The following is a 22,056-nucleotide window of genomic DNA, read 5'->3' on the forward strand; positions in this document are numbered from 1 at the left end:
AATTGAATACAGCAATCACCACAGTTTGAGAAATACTGATCTGATAATTTATACGGTAGTAATGAAGTTGTAAAATTGAATTTTCAATTTATCTATACAAAAGATTTGGGACTTATGTTTAATTTACTAAACCTGTTACTTTGGGAAAAATATTCCGACTCGTTATAAAAATAGTTTTCGGAAAATTCGGGAGATCCAAAATGAGTTAATATTATATTATATGTATATGTAAATGAAATATATGGAAATTAGAAATAAATATATAGATATAATATTACGATTTACATATATTAACTCAATAATTCCATATATGTATTTTATAAAAAAAAAATTAAAATCAATATGTTATTTGTAATATCGTGCTCTAGAAGTGTTACAGAAAAGGGGCTGTCTTGTCCAAAGCACTTATCACTTTAAACTTGTTTCAAGAAATACATTTATTTTCACGTCCCGTGCGAAAAAGTCTGCTAAACATTTATCAGAAACTTTAACGAAAATAAATAAATCGAAATGAAAATACACACTACATACATATGTGCACTCTGCAAACGTCGCTTTTAAAACCCACTTCACAGTTACTCTCAATTCTTAAAAAGCGCGTTCAAAATTAATTGAAATTTTACATCTCTCGATTAAAGTTTCAATCTTATTCGGGGATTTGAACGCGAAAACTCGATTTAAATATTTAAAAAGGTATTAAGACCTCTAGGGCCAGTTTCCGGTCTAAAGCGGGGGCTGTTCAATTAGCACACGCTTAACCATTATATTGAATTATTTATCGGAAGGTCGATGATATTTCATATCTACGTACATATGTATGCATATGTACATAATGTTATGGAATGGAATCATTATTATTTTAGTAATTTAGGTTGACGATTTCTGTATTTGCTGGTCGGCACGTGACTGGTTTGTGGTTCCCTCTCGCATGCACTCACCCTTACTAGTGATATGTAACGAATGCATTCACCACAAGGCAAATCCCTCCTTTTACACGGTGTAAAGTGAAGTGCATGCAATGGGAATTACGTTGAAGGTCTTGTGTATACGTATTCCATGCGTTATTGTCTGAAGAGAAATTTTTTGAACTGGAATTTGTAGCATTTATTGTTTTGTATTGATATATTTCCATATACATATATGTACATATGTATGATATATTTTAGTATGTAAATTATTTGGTTATTGATTTTATTAATAATTTATATTCAACTTGCTGAACCCGGCATTCCTTGCAATGCCACAATAACGTATGCAATTCCCGTTCCCGTTTCAAGTGATGATTGGAGCTCAACTAACGTCTCTTCAAAACCTTGTCGTCATAAACCAACTGGTAACTTGGTTACCAACGAACACATTTCATTAACGACACAATGGCGCTTTAAACTTTCGCGTCGGTAAAATCGTAATTACGAATATTATTATTAAGAGGTTTTTTCCTGTTTTTATTTCATAGAAAGTTTCTCGGACATGCATACAACAAATCCTGAAAGTTCCATCGTAATCGGTTGAGTGGCTTAGAACATATACGAGACGGACAGACAGACAAACAGGTGAAAACACACAGCGGTGCACGTGGCACGTGGTTTATTTTAGGTACTTTTAAACATGCGAAAATAATGGGCCGTGCCTTGCACAGATTCAATTCAGACAAACAGACATTCAATTATATATATATGTATGTATATAGATATTACATACAAATGTATGTATATAATTGCCCAATAGAACAAACACGGATACGTAAGGCGCCCACAAACAGTACATATGTACATATTAACCAGCAGCGTGGTCTAGTGGTGAATGTTGAATTATTTCGTACTGGATGTTACGAGTTCGATTCCCCGCTAAGTCTCGTTGTTGGCCAGACCTTGATTTGTCTAGGTCGATCGTTTCTTATCAGAATGTGCCAATTTTTCTGATTTTCATTGAAGCGATTCCTGTAAAATTGGCGTTTCCTTCCCAATTTTCTGTTGCGAACCTCTAGTTATTGTTATATCTTAGGTTTCGCCATATTGCCCACCTTAGATGTCTCTGTGGTTGTTTATCGAATATAAAATTCGTATTGTTACATGAATGTTATTTATCGTATTAATACGATATTTGTAATATCTGACGATAGATGTCAGATATTGTTTAGATTTACATGTATCTATGTAATAATTATGTGGACCAGGAAGGCGCATTTGGGGTTTACCTGTTAAGCCTCCCTGGTATATTAAAAAAAAATGTATGTACATAGGTATATACGTAAATTTTAATAATAAGTTTTATCATTAGATTTATATAATAGTTGTATTTTTTTTCAAAATATCAAAGATCATTCAACACATCAAATATTTTCCTGGTAAACGCCTTCGATAATTGAATCTAATAACTCTCCAATCACACCCTTATCAACAAGCAATTTATTATATAAGGGATACAACTTGCATACGAAAGCGGCGATCTTTGCACGATAAAAAAAAGGTTCATCTCCCCCTACAAAAGTGGGGTGTCCAAAATTTGCATGTTTATTCACGAAGAATTAAGTTGGGAGTGAGTCCTGGGACTTAGTGGAGCGGGAGGAGGGTGGTTTAGGTACCAACACGAACCAAAGCACCTCGGGGAGCCTAACGAGCCTAGGGGCAAATACATCGACATTTCCCCACCCCTCGTTTTTAGACTTTTAAAAAATATCGACACGTCCACTTGGGCTCTATCGAGGTCAACTTTGATAAATTTCAAAGTGCTTACATACGGGTATTTTTAGAATATTGATATTCTGCGTGTGCTTTATTATATCGAATGGAGATTATGGCGTTTATTTCCAAGACATATTCGGCCGGTCTAAAGCAGCTTACCCGAGGGATACTAACGGGGGTTTCGGGGGTGTGAGATGGGGTGGTCCTGCACGCGAAACTTTAACTAGATTTACGGGTCAAGCCTCGATAACGACTAAACTTGCGGCCTATATATTCATATATCCGTGGTTTGGCCCTTAGATGACCTGAGCTATCAATCTTCTTATATTACGTAATAATTAATATGTATATATAATACCTAAATAGTATCAAAGATCAGGGGTACATGTACATCTATGACGTCAAAATTGAAAGAAAAAAAAACAGGTAAGCTCTACCCGCGACTGTATATTTGAAGAATATAAGGAGTATTGATATAAATATTCACCTAAACACACAGCGAAAACTCCGGTCTCCGTGACGAGACAGAATGCCTTCCGATATTTGCGTTTTCTGTCATTTAACATTCTGTCTTTAATTTAACATGTAAAACGGTCACCTTAGCATCATATATATGTACATACATATATATTATATAATATCGCTATTCTGTGTGTCTGTCTGTGTATCTGAGATAACGCTCGCCATACTATAATAGTCGTTTTGATTCGACATACATACATATGTATGTATGTACGTCGCAGCTAAACCACAGCCAACAAAATGTACGAATATAATTACGAAAGATAAAACTTCTATATACATACATATATACAGTTTGCATCCAATGTTTTCTCTGGGCTAATAGACGGCGCTCAGTCTATGAGCATTTTGAAATCTATTGTATTTTTTTAAATTAATTAATTAATTTTTCTATTGGTGTTTTATATTGTTTATATATACATATGTAGGTAGGTAGGTAGTTTTTACCATTTTTTTTTTACATATTTAACAATTAAATTTTAAATTAAATATATTTAAAATAAATCTTAAATTAAATATATTTAAAAGTTATATGAAAAATTTCGACCGCGTGTGGATTAAACCGATGCGGTGCAAACGATCGAAAAGCGCCAGACAGACTGAACCACAGATTAACGACATATGTACCTTTTGCGTGCGCACTGCTCGCACTTACACTAAGCGAAATCTACCCGAAGTCCCGACATACCTACCCTGTATACGTTCTGTGCTTCTGATACTTTAGTTCCAAATTTTTCCTTATTAAATTATTAAAAACTCGCCAAGAAAGATCGAACTCAATTTTAACAATTGCATCTGTGCACATCGAAAGGTTTCTCGTCATCTGATGTGCAATTTTTCATTGGTGAAGTCGAGAATTGCGTTTAAAGCAGCCATCCAGTTAATCTGTGGTTCAATCTGTCTGGTGCGTGTCGATCGTTTGCACCAAACCCGGATTGAACACAGGACCGACACATTACTTTTATTATTGTTTATTATCTAATAACTTAATATGCCAACATCCATGCGATGATATTTCATCGGGTACGACACTAGTTGATCTACAATATAAAGTTAAATGACGATGGCATAATTATAGACGAATGAATTTACCTGTATAGATTGAATGCACATACATATATTTCAATCAACTGAGATTGCAATACGATATTCAATTCATTGCAATCATATCAAATCATTTCAGATACGGAACTCAAGCGTATAAATTTCTCACGTTACCAAACTGGACCAGTTTCACCATTTTCGCCAACAATGGCCACTCATATTGCCATTCTGGACGCACAGTGGTGCATAATCCATTCCCGAAATTAAGTCCCATGAATATTAAAAGTGACTGTCGACGGTGCACGTCGCATTATTTTATTCCGATGGCGAACCCTCACCCTTCCGAACTTTCCAGAGGGCTCTAACAAGACACGTTCGTCTGAGGATCATTGAGGGGATGATGGAGGGGTGGAGGGGGCGGGGGGGAGGAAGTGAGGTGGGTTTAGTCCGATTTTCCCCCTCGTTTCGTCGCAGACACGCGGGATTTGTGTTTTCTTTTCATCAAGACACGCGTAACGAACGGTTTAGCTTTGCGGAAAAATCCCAATATCAATTAAACCCTTGAAGGTTTTCCTCGTGCGATTATTTGACCAATTTTTACATTTTTCTCTTATAAAAGAGGCTTTAAAATCAAATATTCGCTGGTACATAATGATCTACGGATAACAAAAATAGGTTCGGTGATTATTGGTCACAAAGCGTTTGCCCAAAAGTCACTAAAATCTCTATAACGGAACATCAGGCAGCCGAAAAGTCCATCATACTAACGATAACTCGAGTGCCAAATTATAATTTTATTTTATGACCCCGATACGCCTTCCTGGACAATTAATTACAAACAATGCAGCTTTTTATTATTACATAAATCGCTGTATATCCAGAAGTTGAAGAACACGAAATAACCATTAATTAATTAATTAATTACAGAATTAATCCATTGAGACATCTATGAATTTAGATTTTGTACATAATTTTTACAAATTATACACACAATAAATACAGAAGATTTGTGATGGCAGGAAAGATGATTTTTTGCCAATTTCGAGGAACCGTTTCAACAATGATCAGATAAAATTGGCAAACTCTGATAAGAAACGATCACTTGGTGCTAAAAATACACGCTACCATAATAAGCCACACTGCTGGCTTAATATTCCATATTTGCGATTTTCATGGTAAAAATTGTTATTAGTGATTAAACTGTTAAAAATTGTTATTAGTGATTAAAAATGGTTATTAGTGATTCTGCCATATAATCTACTGGTAATATGAGCGCGCGATATAATTTTATTTTATTTTGAGTTGAGAAAGAACTATGGCGATTAAATATTGGATATATTGAGGATATACCCCGCATCGCCTTGCAAAAAAATAATATAGTATAATGTGTATGTATGTATATATGTACATATGTATGTGATGGTGTAAACAAATAGCGTTGGTTGATATTGGTACTGATACAAGGCGAGAGTGACGATAATTCAAGATAGATTTTACAAACATCGATATTGAAATCATCATCGATATTGAAATCATCATCATCAATCATTTAGCAGCATTTTAAACATCAACAAATCTTGAGATGCTGTAAGCTCAAACTTTGCGAGAAATAGGACAGGATTACCAATTTGTAGGAACCATTTCTAATGAAATCAAACAAATTGTCAAACTCTGAATGGAAACGATCGACCTTGGAGTCACATATCCAAGGTCTGGCCAGCAACAATGCCAGGGACAGAACCCAATGGAAATCATTATACGCTAACTACTGATCTATGCCGCTGATTAAAGTAAACAACCACGTGTGTTTAAATAAAAACCAGCTCATATTTTTTCACCATTTTATCGATGACATAGAAGAATAACGTTTGATAATCTTCTGGAATATTTTATTTTATTTTACATATATATATACCAGAAAAGCCTAACAGGTAAACCTCAATGCGCCTTCCTATTAATTAATCACAAACATTGCAGCATTTTTTATTACATAAATCGCTGTATTTCGAAAGGCTGAAGAACATGAAATTAACAAATAATTAATAGGCAAACTATGATATGACAAGATCGACTTGGAGTCACAAATATCGAGGTCTGACCAGCAGCATTAAAGATCAAACCCGGTAACCTCTCGGTGCTTAACATAAACGCAACCACCGATCCATACTCCTGGTTATATATGTAAATATGTATGTAGACAGCAAACAACGGATAGTTATTGTGCAAGCCGCGAGTGTGTGAAAAAGTGTGATTGTCGTGTAAATTTTTTAAATTCCCTAATTAATTTACGATTCTTGTTCCGTTATGATATTGTGTACACCTAAATATGAGTTTTCGTGATTGTGCGAAAAGATAATTCGCCGGAATTTATTCGCGATTCATTAACGCAATAACAACAATTCAAAACAAACAATGCAATGTTGAAAACGGCTAATGAAGTTGTTAAGCAACTATTAAATGAGCTGTTTTGTATGTTTTTAACAATTTCTAAATCTGATAATGTTTTTTATTAATTTTATTGCTAATTTGTTTTCTTACACCTGCTGTGTTCGCTCGAAATTGAGCGTTCGTTTATTTATGAATGGAACTTCACAGATTAAATTTAATTATGTTAAATTAAAACACAGCTTCAAAGCTAAATTACATAAATACATAAGACATAATCACCGGAATAAAAGCAGCACACGCTTTATACCGATTAGTGACAATTAAAAGCCAACGCGTTGCTTACTGGATATGGGAGAGGTAATTTTTTCAATTCCCGGTCGTAATTTATTCAATTTTTGCTGTATTTGACTTGACCCACATTCATGTCAAACTATTCAATAAATTTTACTCCAACGTGTATGCACGTACCTACATACATATATATATATACACAGTACACTCTTAATTATCCGGGCTAATGCTGGGGAGGGAGGACACGGATAACTGAAACACACGGATAATCCAAATCATCAAATTTTGACTTGGTTTCGAGTATAATATCATATTGACAACACACATTTTTGTTTCATAATTTTAATACTCATTATTTATTAAGAAAAACGCTTATAGTTAAGCAGATGTGTGGTCATTAGTAGTCACCGGAGCCTGAGGGGGCCGTGTATTGTTCAAAGGTTGTAAATGCATTGTTAAAGGTTTGCCGAACAATGGATAGCACTGTGACTATCCTACCTCTAGTCATTAGTATCTATAGTTAGTACTACGGTTGCCAAAATATAAAAAAAATCTAGTCAACCAGCCAGACGAAACATTGAAATTGTCTACTAATTCTAATTTTTCATGGAAAAACTTGGCTGTTTCCATACACATTTGACCGCTAATTGGTATTCCTTCTGCTCATTTTTGATTTAACTATATATTAAGTATAGTTGCAACCAAATCTTCGTATCTTGACATTTTCATACTTTTTCGTAGCGAAGGACCTGCAGAACTATCGCAATCTCTCGCGAACGCCTCTAACTTATTTTTTTGTTTAACTATATTTCGAACAGGTATGTAATTCTGAAATATTTTCGAGTTAATAGCAAAGAAAATAATTTCACACACAAAGTACCATAATTGATAAAAATTAAACACACGTATAAAAAAAAAATCTGCTCTAAATACACGCCCTTGTTACTTCTTCGATGAACAAAAGCGACTGAAAGAATTGACGCAATAGAAAAATACATTTAAAAACGGAACGAAAAACATTTCTGTGTGACATCAAATAAACACGCATATTTACGGTCACAATCAATCGGTGCGTCTCATTATCATAAGAATGTAATGTGCTATTTAATCATATTATAGCTTTCATTCTTTTCCTTTTCATTTGTTTATTTTGTATTTACCTTTTTCATTTGTTTTTTATATTTGTAAATTTCAATTTCTTCTTATATTCTATCTTATAACCTTTTCCAAATATTTTAATACTATAGTTTAATTATGCAATGTACTACATATTTTGTCATGCCTTTATTCTTTACTTTTTAATTTGTTTTCCTTATATTTATCTTTTTCATTTTTGTAAAAATCTATTATTGGACTCGGATGTTACATATATTATTTATTTACTTTTTGTTTTTTTTATACCTATCTCTGTACATCCTGTCTGTTGATTTTTCAATTAATAAAATAAAAATAAAAAATAAAAAATAAAATAAGAACAAAATTTAATTAATTAAAAAACGTTAATTAATATTTTTCAAGCACGGATAATCCGCACCCGGATAATCGAGAGTACAGTGTATATTCAAAATATAAGGCAAGCATCTATGTACGTACATGTGTATGTACCAAGAAGAGTATATATTATATTCAGCAAGCATACACATGTTCAATCATGCGACACAATTTTCTTGACATGAGTGACAATAATAGTGCCTTTGACATGTCAGTTTCCATGAAAAGGCTTTTTTCGGGGTCTTAGAATGTACCCAAACTGACTCCTACTGAAATATAATATCATATATGTATTATGTATGCAGATAACGATCGAGTTCACAAGCGAGACGAAGAATTTTGGATGTGTTGGACTCTCGAACACGTTGGGTAATGTAATATAAATATTTAAAAAGCGTGCACTTTTTTAGCGAGCACAAAGCCCCCGGGTTCAAGTAGTGCTCCATTGTGTTCCCGTTCGACGAAGGGGGTTTTAAATGTAACGATGGGTCTGCGTGACGTTGTCAGTGGCAGAAGGGAACTCCCAGGGGGTATTTGAAACCCCATGGTGTTGCGTATGCAACATCAAATGCCACGGGGCTCCACCAAATGGGAAACGCAAATAAATCGATTCCTTTCTCGAGAGTGGGATTCAATCTGGAATGTGAAATTTTCGGTCACGTTTCGAAATCGGGAGAAGTTTCTCGGAGCACCGGAGCAGGTACTTTCGAAACGAAAATTTGATCAGCATAAATTAAAATTTTGTCGCAGAGGGTGGGTGGCACGCAATGTCTTTTAATTTATTTCGTTCTGATGTGTAAGTTTTGCGCTATTAATATTGAGGTGTGACGAAAAAGTTTCAACGCTTCGTTTGTCTGAGCAAAATTCATTTACTCATTTATTCATTTATAGTTTTGCACCATTGTGGCATTACAGGAAGAACCTAATACGCCACAATGGCCTACATTAGATAAAGAGAAGAACACATAAATAAAATACAATAACATGCATAAAATAACAAGAAAAATAGCAAAAGCAGAAAAACATGACAGTAAACGAAAAAAGACAAAAGAAAAATAATACATAATAAAAAGTTAGTATTTAAAAAATTTTTTTTACTAGGGTTTTTATTTTAAAATTTTTAGTTTACTAGTAGTAGTTATATAACCGGAGTAGAACTTTTAAATCAGCTGATAACTAATAACTAAAAATAAAACTATCACTGTTTGATCTGTGTACATATATTAAGCCTGTATTGGTTAGAAAGTTTGTTTTGATTTGAGGTTATGGGTTAAACGTCATTTTGTCAGATTCACTGAACAGTGTTGCCACCCTGCATACAGGCCGGTGTGGCAACATCCAAGACCGTTGGCTCAGCAAGCCCCCACAAAACTATAAATATTTATATATTAGAGATAACGAGAACCTATAAAGCAAATTTTATAAAATATAGAGTGAAAAAAGAAAAAGTCTTAGGCGTTTAAATAATTAAAATTTGACAGCGAGATGGCAGGGCGAAAAGTAATGAAAATACCGATGTGAATGATGAATGTGACAGATAAACCTCACCGTGTAATACGATGCAGTATTTTCGAACGTGTCTAATACGATATTTTTTCACCATCGTAATTGCGGATGATACCTTAACTTATATTGATGACCAAAATGAGCAATATGGCAAAGTATGAAAACGATCGGATAAGAGATAAGGGATATAAAAAATGACCGCTTACACGAAAACCATGTGAAACGTATAAGAGATTAGTAAAAATGAAGATAAGGTGAAAAAATCAAATAAAAGAATAAATAAAATCCTCAAATCCTATTCTTAGTTTCACATTGAATAAAAAGTGAGTATAATATTTATTTAAATATTAGTTTGGACCATTGTGACATTACAGGTAGAACCAAATGCGCCACAATGGCCTCCATAAGAAAATAAAAAAAGAGAGAAAAATAAAAATCATAATAATAATTAATAGATCAAAAAGAAATAAAAGGTAAAAGCAGAAAAATACTTTAAAACAAAATAAAAACAGTACATAAAAATGTACATAAGGAAAAAAATATCATACATATGTATATAGAATAATATCGAATTAAATCTTCAATAATGCGACGTCAACAAATTTAAAGTGAAAAGCCCGCTTGTATTGTACAACTTGTAATTCCAATTATATTTTGATAAAAAAAACTTAGAAGTTTCACTTCTACCAGCCAGATCTAATCTTCGACATGTGGGATTATAAAAACGAAGTGGGATGGCTTATAAATAGTCACCGGACCCAGAAGGTGCCGCGTATTGTTCAAAGGTTGTAAATGCATTGTTAAAGGTTTGCCGAACCTTTTTTACAAAGGATTTACAACAATGGAACAATGGATAGCACTGTGACTATCCTACCTCTACTTATAAAATATAATATAATAAAAGGTTTGTAAAATATCACAGTATAAATAGTGTGAAAAACTTATGGTTATAGGCGTTTATAATATATTCTGACAAAACGAGGGGGGGAGGGGGTGGAAAGTCAAACAATGACTGTCATCATCTCCATAATTTCCGAATTTTTAAACATGTCTATGACGATTAAATTTCACTATCGACTTAACCATGTAAAAATAATACAAGTTTTGATATAAAAATAATAATAATTAAAAATTAATATATGCACAGCCACGACAGAAGTTATCGTCAGAGGTGACGCAATTTAAGGTCACACTAATTATAGAAATTATCTAAATACAGCAGCAGTCACATAAAGCGGAACGCTAAAGCGAAACATGTTTTTGCGTGAAATTTTGGTAATCTTATATAAAACCAAAACCGAAAGTCATTTAAATGATAAGTTGTACCATAGTGCATTCTTGTAACACCAAACGTGAAAAAAAGGTCATAAAAATGAGTTGGGGAAAAATTTAATGGAGGGCAGATTTTACGACCGTGCGTTGACTTCACGGTTAAATGAAATTTTAAATGAAAATAACACTATACATATACATTTTTAATTTTATATATGTATGTACATACAATAGTGAATTTCAAAACATTTCGTTGAAACGTTTATTCTTTTCGTTTATAAATCATAAATTAGATATTGAATAGGTTTAAATATTCAGATGTATATATATATTTTTGTATAATACGTCAAACGCAATTTTTTAATTATATATGCATACTAGCGTTATGCCAATTGATATTTCAACGGATGTTTTTGGAAAGGAATTCGTATATGAACCACATACGAGGCTAACGATTTCAGCATGCCCAGCCCTTGCGATCATCCTCGCGTATCACCCCCTAATTCCATCCCCACACTTCGAGCCTGGCCGTTCGTGTACAAATAAACATATGTATGTATGAATGTGTATGTGTGTTCTTGTAAAAAAACATACATACATTCCTTTTGTTTTTATATGTAAATATTATTAAATAGTTTGTCTAAAAAAACTGAAATATTTTCGTTTCGTTTAATAATAATTAAGTATTATCGAAATATCATATATAAAAATCTACAAATATTAACATTAATTTGCACATACATACTAAATTCTAACTGCTTATAATTAAAAGTGATGAAAAAAAAAACACCATCTTAAAACGAAGTATCGCAGAAAGCAAATTGAAAAATTAAACACACTTTCTATGAACAGCATTTTTAACACTTTCTTGCGTTAAAATTTAAAACAAACATTTATCGGTCAGGCTTACATCAAAATAAATAATCTAATAGACCACTATAAAATATACAAAATTTCTCAAAAATTATGATGATAACTCAATTGTAGAGCTACATATAATCATTGCATTTTGAGACCGTGATATGTATAGATAAAATACTCAAACGAAGACATATTACACTAAATATTTTAAACGTATAGGAATCACACAAGTGACTATAAATTGTAAAGTACTTTGACAAAGAGTTTCAAGATAAAATATGTGTAAAAAAACAGCATTCTCATAATATTTAAAGTCTTACTTGAAAATTTCGCATGCAAAAGTCAAAGTTACGAAATTCACTGAACTTTTTCAAACTACATACATACCATAAGCGATCAGATGTTACAAACTTCATAATAAAATTTGCAACTATTACATAGTTAGAATGGGGCTCCAATATCGCTAGTTGACGACACATCCCCCCAAGATCCCCTGAGCTTAACGGCAGCCGCAGCCGTTAAGCTTCGAGCTCGTAACGGGGATTCTTCGTTAACCGACACACTACATATGTACATATGTATATATGTAATATATATTTCTCGAATACTACACAGCGTACTTTTGTATGGATTTTTTTCTCATTAAGCACGTTTTTTTTCGTGGTTTATGTGTAATATAATACAATGGAAATTGTGCGAGTTCGAAAAGTGTATCCTAAGGTTCGCAATAATGCGAAACACTCACGTAGGATCCGTTTATTTACCGTTATCGAGCGTCACGTTAACGGTGCTGGTCACGTACTGCGAATGATGACTATGTAGGAAAGGACGAGTGAAATTTCGAATGTATATATTTATATATATATATAAAAAAAGACGTTGGAATGATTACGTGAGTGGCAAATGACTCAAATTGTGAAAGTGAAGATATATGTAAATGTACATATACATAGAAGTACATTTAATGTTTAGTTAAATCGTAAAGGTTTTATCGTCTATTGTTTTCATGTTTTCAAATTTTAAAACCCACAGTACTTGTAGCCTTGCTTGAAGTCATCTTAAATTTGCTAGTACTTGTGGTGGGCGATCGTTTGAATAAGACGTGTGCATGTTCATACATACTTATATAATACATATATCCGCGTGTTTTTGCTGCAAATTCTGATGGAAAGATAACTGGAAAGGCGATGTTTCAGGGGTTGAAGTAACTCTAATCCTCACCGACAGGTAGGAAGACATTCGCGATGTCAATGGTGAACAGAGATACTGCTGAAGAAGGCAATGTGTGTCAATAAATTGTCTTCGTCGATTATAGTGTTGAGGATTTAATATTTATTGTTTGATATCTAATATAATTGAATATCATTATTTAATTTTAATATTGAAATTAATTTAAAATTCTTCATTTAATCTCAATTCTCCAATTGCTCGTGGCCCCCGTTTGTTAACCCTCCCTCACCGAAGTGGGGTATGCAAGTGCCCCAATTTTTACGATTTTCGTAATAACTATGTGGTTTTCAAAGCTATACACCCTATGTATATTTCTTGTATTCCTAGAATGAACTACAAGAAATTTATTTTAATAGATTTTGTATGATTTAGAAAAGTGGTATATCGTAAAAAAATACATTTATACATTTCTACGTTCCAAAGTATGATTTAAAGCCGGTAGCGATAAGTCAAGTTTTTGACTGTTCGCTTGCATATTCATGTTGATCGATGAATCAATGCAAGAGAAAGGGACAGTTATATTTTCGTAAGCTATTGTTTTCGTCGCTTTTGGCGCGTGGCTATTGAGTCATGCAGTCGCCTGCTGGTCTTACCTATGTGCGTTTGTATGTTGATGCTTGTCGTCATTTTTTAATAAAAAAATAGTCAAAAACATGCTATGTATAGGACTAAAACTTTTTTATGTTGATGTATAAAATGATGAATAAGATATATATTGAACACATTTGTATTGATAAAAGCTGTATTTTGATTAAAAAATACTGGGGTCTTACTCGACCCTGGTTCAGGACACTCGTTCGATCTCGACGCTCCGTCCTTCAAAGGCTAAGCTCACTGGATGGTGCCATTGACATTTGTCACATGTCTCGTCATTTGCTGCACCACTTCAATTGGAACAGTTGACTTAGTTTGAGCAGTTAAGAATTTTTATGTCATGTTTATTTATTTTCTTCTATTTTTGTTTACTAGCAGATGTGTAGGAATATATGCATAATAGTTAGAAATATTGAGATACAGACAGAAACATGGGTACATATGCATGTAGTCATTTAAACTTCAATTATTTAATTGTAACATGATTTTATCAGATTAAAACAGAATTTTCACCATTATAATTTCAACTGAAAGCACAACAGTTTAATTTATTTTGTTATGCTTCCCTTTTTGCCCTTTCTATACACGCCTGCTTTTCTTCATCTCTCGTTACCACAAGGGAAAGTAAATACACTCGGGTTATGGCCTTCTTAACAATAAGAAAATTAGATCTTTTTATTATTTTTTCGTATTGTAAGATATAATATATACTATACAATCATCAAAGGCAACGAGTTTTCTGCCTATCAAACACAAATTTCCATTTAAATCTATTAAGCATTTTATTATCAGACAGAATCCATTATTTAGTCGAGATTACAAATATCAAATAGCACCATTTGAATTTACCAATTTTAATCTCGATGTCGAGTATTGAGTTTCGAAATTGGAACGGTTTAATTGAACACAAATTGATATTTCGCATATTATGTGTTTTGGCACAAAGTATATATGTACATGTAATATTATACGTAAATTGAAATTATTTCAGAGCGTGTCCACTTATCATAATCTGTCCGATACATGAATATTTCAAAAGGGGACCCTTTGAGGGAAAAGTGGACTAAAAAAAGTTTTAATTACTGTTGAAAAGTTACAGGGATAAGGAGAAGATTCTAGCTTGAAGGGATAAGCGGTCTCGAACACGACTTGAATTTTTATATTCGGATCGATCAGATTACGGCCGATTTGTTCGACGAATATTAAATGGCAATCGAGATCATCCGCTCGATGTGAAAAACCAACTTTCTATACAGGGTGTGTCTACTGATTGATGTCTCAGTTTCAAATTAATCCCGACTAAAGCCAAAACTTGGCGCTTGAACTCATATCAATTTCATACCTCCGAGCATATTTTGCTGTAGAAAAATTCTAAACGATTCATCGAATATTTTTAACACGTCCAGTAAAATGTGGAACGTTTTTGCGTATACATATTACATATGTACAAATATAAGGTTTCCAAAATATTCAAATCCAACAATTTTTTTTTAGAACGCTTAAATAAATCCTTTATATGTACACACCGTACATAATTTGTTGTATGCATGTTCGGGAAGTTTACTGTGAAAAAAAAACGGGAAAAAGCTTCTTAATAATAATATTCGTAATTACGATTTTACCGACGCGAAAGTTTGAAGCACCATTGTGTAGTCAAGGAAATGTGTTTGTTGGTAAACACGTTACCAGTTGGTTTATTACGACACGTTAGTAGAGCTCCAACCATAACTTGAAACGGAAAATCACCAAATTATAGCACACATTTTTTAAAACTATCAAATTAAAACGTGATTAATAATCGATATTGAGTACAGATCAGTCAATATCTCGAGGTTGAATTTTATCACAATCACAAAACTCCATCTATTTTTAATTCTTCATAAATAAAGTAAATACCATACAATATGAGTTCGTAGTAAAAAAAGTGTATAGTTTTAATAGTATATTATTGAAGTCTATAATTTAATAATTACACTGTTCGACACGAAAAATGGTTCAGACACGAGATATGACTTTTCTTATAGATCTATGTCCAGTAAACACGAATATGGTAATAAAAAATGTTGGTTGGCTCGAGATTTGGAGATACATATACGTATTCGGAGAAACTATTTTATATTAAATATTGGGGCCAGAATACTATCCCAATAAACATATTTTAATAGAAAATACTCAATAATAAAAAAGTATTAACAGTGGTAAAAAATCCCAAGTGAAAATACGTACTTTTGACATTTGTATTGAACTGGACGATTACTTAGAGAGTTTTGAAAGCTGAAAAGTACTCAAAATGAAAGATAAAATACCCGACTATAGATTCCAATATTCATTTTGAACAGGAAATTGACAGATTTTGAGACATCGACCTAACAACACCAAGATATAGAAAAATCGCGCGATTTAAAAAACACATATGTATATCTCCGAATCTCGAGCAAATCAACATCTTTTATTACCAGATTCGTGTTCACTGGGCATAGATCTATAAGAAAAGTCATATCTCGTCTCTGAACCAAAAAAAGTCGTCATTTTTCGAACAGTGTTATTCGAGTCCTTGAAGAATAGCAACCGTAACTAAGATTGTATTTCGTTGCGAAAAAAAGCGATATACATATGCTGATTGATAAGTTGCTAGTCGGCGAGAAACTGCTGCGACCATCGAATTGCTAAGAAATGGGCGTAAGCGGTATCTAAAATGAGATTTATAAGAACACGTATTTCCAATAGACGTCATATCGATGTCGAGAACCTGCATCGACTATCGAACAGTCTAAGGGCTGTTACCGTTGTGCAAGAGACGGTGGTGGAAGCGGCATCACCCCCGTGGGAAATAACAGTCCATGTCTTTCATACGAGGGGTGGCAAGGCGAGCCCACACCATTCGAGCCACCTATACCGGAAGCTCACGATCGAAACATTTACACCTTTGTTTTGAAAATAACTCAAGGTCGCCGATCGATTTTCAAGAGTTTTTTGCCAAAAAAGTGCCAACTTGGTGTCTTTTGGTGCTGCTTATTGGATTATCTGAATGGGGATGATTGTTCAAATCGAGTGGGGTGACGAGAGAATTTCGGGGAGGGTTGGAAAAACCACGTTAATTACTTATGCAAATGTTTGTATTGTGGATGTCGCACCAGGCGGCACAAAGAGCTTGGTTGGTGAACACAATGGTTGAAAATTAAATATGTAGTGGAAAACTTTATATCCAATTATAATCTTCTCGGCTCCTAAATTTTATTTCTATTTTGTTTTTAGTGTACATTTTTTATTTAATTTTATTATTAAAATTTTGATAATGTAAGAAATTATATGTACCTATGTTTAAAAAAATTGGAAAAAAAACAATCGCATCTATTTAAAATCATATACAGAATATCGCTATTCTGTCTGTCTGAGATAACGCTCGCCTTACTATAATAGTCGTTTCGATTCGAAATAGATATGTACGTCACAGCTAAACCATTGCCAAAAAACTTCTATCGATACTGATCGCTACTAAATGTTTCCGCTAGGCAGAGAATTTACCGCCATCTATTGAAAATCTACTTAATCAATTTTTCTATCGGTGTTTTATATTGCTTATATGTATGTAGGTAGTAACAATTAAATATAAACATTAAATTAAATATATTTAAAAGGTATTTAAAAAAAATTTGACTGCGTGGGGATCAAACACATGACCGACGACACGTTTCTTTTAATTTTTTTATTTTATTTAATAATTAAATATGCGATGATATGTCATCGGGTACAACACTAGTTGAAATACAATTTGTATTTTTTTGTACTATTTCATATCTATAAAAGATATATGTAAAAAATACGGTTCAAATAATGGTACATATCGATGGTTTGGTGCACAGATATTGTATGTCCATATTTGAATTTGTACCGAATTTCAAGTTTATATCAGATGCTGGAACAATTCAGACTCTTTTTCAATTATCTATAAATTACCTTGAAAAGAAAAACCCGAATTATTCCAGCATCTACAAACTTAAAATTAGATACAAACTCAAAAATGGACATACAATATCCGTGCACTAAGCCATCGATATACGCTTCAGGTATAAACACAGATTACCTAAACACAATCTGCTTTAGGTCATCGATTTTAGATATTCCTTACTTAATATTATGTATTAGATGTATTATGAGCGTTTATAAGAATTGTAAATTGGTTTTTGAGCTCTTTTTCCTATTACGCTGTACATGAACATTAGAATAATATAATACTATGATTACTAACAAAATTATAATAAAATTGTAAAATAGAAAATGATCAGTAGATCAGTAGCTATTAAAATATATATAAAGATGTATTGTGAACATAATTTTGTAATAATAAAAAGCATTTAAAAATCAAGCCATCGATATGTACATTTGAAATGTTAATTTTGTTTTTACGTATAAATTATACCTTACTATTTGCAAGATCTCAAATGATGACGTAATATTATGAATGATAACATGTAAATTTTTATTTATGTCAATACACTTAAAAATCTGCCTTATATATAATAAATAAATATTTAATTATCATGAACAATGGAAAATAATAATTTAATAATTTGATGTATTTCGATCTGTCGATAATATGTATTGTCGGAGTTAGGCCTTCGGGAATTTCATTTTTAAAAGCTTTTATTTTTATATATGTACATACCTGTGTAGATATGTACATATATATGTGAATTTCGTCAATTATTTACAGTAATGGGGGAAGCGCAAAAGTTCAACTAATTGGACAGCTAACGAACGATCGATGGGAAAAATATTACAGAGCAAATTCAAAATGTCAAATTTTCAATTCAACTTTCGGAAAATCTCACATTATTTTTTCGCATCAACATGTGACAGTCATTTTACAACATTAATGTGGGGAAAAGGCTTTTTATGTGACACATAAACCGAGCGGACATAATCTCACCAATGCCAGGTCCTGTCATCGTTGTCTCCACGGCTTTTATAAGGCTTTAAAAAGTCTATATAAATGTAATAATGAATGTACGAGGCTGAGCTACTATTATAAAAACAGCAAAAAAATATATATGTATATAAGCCTTATACAAATTACCTCGAAGTAATTTAAATAGTATATTGAAAATGTACGTATTATATTATACTCTGTATGTAGTTCAAATACAAATTTATATAATATGTAGGTTCTACTTATAATTAATGACAGCGATGCTTCAAGTGTCAAGAATGTCATAAAATGTCTCCCAAAAGGAAGGCAAGCATTAAATTTTATTTTCTCTCAACTACATACATATGTATGGAAGATTATATATGCCTTCACAATCTTATATATAATATACATATAAACTGTACCTTTCATTTATTTTAGAATTAATATTTAATCCTTCGTCTTCAAATTGTATACTTTCGCGGTTGTTTGGTTAATAGACTGGAGAAGCTAATTCCAGAAGTTTGCCTTCAAAAAGTACATATGTACATAATTATGTATGTAATAATACGCAATAATTGCTTGAGAAGAATTTAAGCAGACAAATGCGCTATTTATTTTTGGAATAAACGTTGTCATTATATTTTTTTTATAATAATATTACACAATTTATTATATAATAATATTAACACAATTTATTTTATAATAATATTAATATACATATATTTTATATATCAAGCGCAGTATTTGTCTGTCTGGGAAAAATATAATATATTATGTTGTACATATAGCACATATTTATGTACAAAATGGTTCCCGGAAAGATGCACTAAATTGCACTGAATAGTAGCGCAGTTTCGAGAAGTCCTAATTTTCAAAGGTGCTCAAAAATAACTTACGGAATAGAATTCCACAAAAAAAGGTTAGCACCTTGACAATTACCCTTGACACATACCCTTGACAATTTTTTGTAGAATTATATTGCGTTAGTTTTTCTTGAGCATCTTTGAAAATTTGGATGTCTAGAGAATGCAACTATCTCGAGTGCATGTTTCCGGTCATCATACAAAATAATTAGAGAATCCTTCTTTTCAAATAGAGTGGTTAAGGTTGGAATAGTCTATCCAATTAATTAGCAACTTAAACCTTTTTAAACATAAACTTTATCATTTTATTAAAATAAATGGGTTTTTGTAGTTCTTCCATTTTTTTAAATTCTATTTTATCTTTTAAATTTTCTCTTTTTTGTTTTATTTTCGTCTATTTTGAGTGGTTCATATTTTCTTTGTTGATTTTTATTTTCAATTTCTTCATTATCTTATTTAATATTTGTATTTTTGTACTACTTTATTATCAAACCCCTTGGGCCCATCGCCTTTCCCAAGTATTCTTGAATAAATAAATATGTAAAATACATATAAATAAACAATAATTCATTTTTACATAACTCGTAACTACGATATTAGCTTAACAGTAAAAGCGATATTAGCTTCACAGTAAGCTAGGTTAAGCTACGATAACCAGCAGCGTGGTCTAGTGGTGAATGTTGAATTATTTCGTACTTGATGTTACGAGTTCGAATCCCCGCTAAGTCTCGCTGTTGGCCAGACCTTGATTTGTCTAGGTCGATCGTTTCTTATCAGAATGTGCCAATTTTTCTGATTTTCATTGAAGCGATTCCTGTAAAATTGGCGTTTCCTTCCCAATTTTCTGTTGCGAACCTCTAGTTATTGTTATATCTTAGGTTTCGCCATATTGCCCACCTTAGATGTCTCTGTGGTTGTTTATCGAATATAAAATTCGTATTGTTACATGAAAGTTATTCATCGTTATTTATCGTATTCATACGATATTTGTAATATCTGACGATAGATGTCAGATATTGTTTAGATTTACATGTATCTATGTAATAATTATGTGGACCAGGAAGGCGCATTTGGGGTATACCTGTTAAGCCGTCCTGGTATATTTGTATATATGTATGTGAAAATAAGAAGAAGGATCGAAATAGCAAGAAATGCCTTCGGCAGCACGAAAAATGTTTTATGTTGTCGAAGGTTGTCTATGAAATTGCGTTTAAGAGTCCTGCACTCCTATGTTTGGTCGGTGTTGCTGTACGGATGCGAAACGTGGACACTGTTAGTGGCATCCATGAACAGGATAGAGTCCTTTGAATTGTGGTGTTACCGGAGGATGCTAAAGATCTCGTGAAAGGAGCATGTAAGAAACGAAACAGTCCTCCAGCTTCTTCATATTCTTCTTCATAAAAAGAGAGAGCTTATTGACACGGTGAAGCGCCGTAAAATGGAATACTTTGGCCACATTATTCGCGGCCCCAAATATCGCCTTCTACAAACAATCATAGAAGGGAAAATAGAAGGCAAACGGTGGCTTGGGAGAAAGAAGCTCTCTTGGCTCCGGAACATCAGGTCATGGATGGGACTCGGTCTCGAAAAGTTATTTCGGCTTGCCCATGATAGGGAAGAATTCGCACGGGCCATAAACGATGTCTGCCCATGGTAGTCGCCTACGTCTGAATACGGATTCAAGAAAGCAATCGAAGAGGTCTGCGCATAAATCTAAAGAAGACAAAATTTATGATAGTAGATAGAATGCAAACAGACACCGGGAATCTAACCTTGGATGGAGAGGTGATAGAAAGAGTAAAAAGATTCAAATACCTGGGTACCTGGCTGAATGAATTGATGGACCCAGATGAAGATCTAAGAATCCGCATCGAGATGGCTAGAACAACATTTGTAAAAATGAAGGCGGCGCTTACAAACAAGCATCTCAATCTTCATACGCGGTTGAGATTCGCGAAGAGCTACGTCTGGACAGTATTACTGTGATGTGAGACGTGGACTCAAGTGAAACCAAGATGATCAGCCGCATTGAAGCTTTTGAGATGTGGGTCTATAGGCGTATGCTGAAGATTCCGTGGACCAAAAATATATCAAACGAAGCTGTCCTCGGCATGATGGGGAGAGGCAGGGAACTTGTTTCTGTCATCAAGCGGAGAAAGATGGAGTACCTCGGACACATGATATGGGGTCCAAAATACGAATTTCTCCATTTGATAACCATGGGGAAAATAGAAGGAAAAAATGGATTGGCAGGAAAAAGTTATCTTGGCTTCGAAACATGCGCATGTGGACCGATATGAGCGCCGAAGAGCTGTTCCGAGCCGCTGAAGACCGATGCGGATATATTCAAATAATCGACGAGGTGGTCGCCAACGTCCGGATGCGGACAAGGCATTAA

The sequence above is a fragment of the Arctopsyche grandis genome, chromosome 4, assembly GCF_051622035.1.
Source record: "Arctopsyche grandis isolate Sample6627 chromosome 4, ASM5162203v2, whole genome shotgun sequence".
NCBI lineage: Eukaryota > Metazoa > Arthropoda > Insecta > Trichoptera > Hydropsychidae > Arctopsyche > Arctopsyche grandis.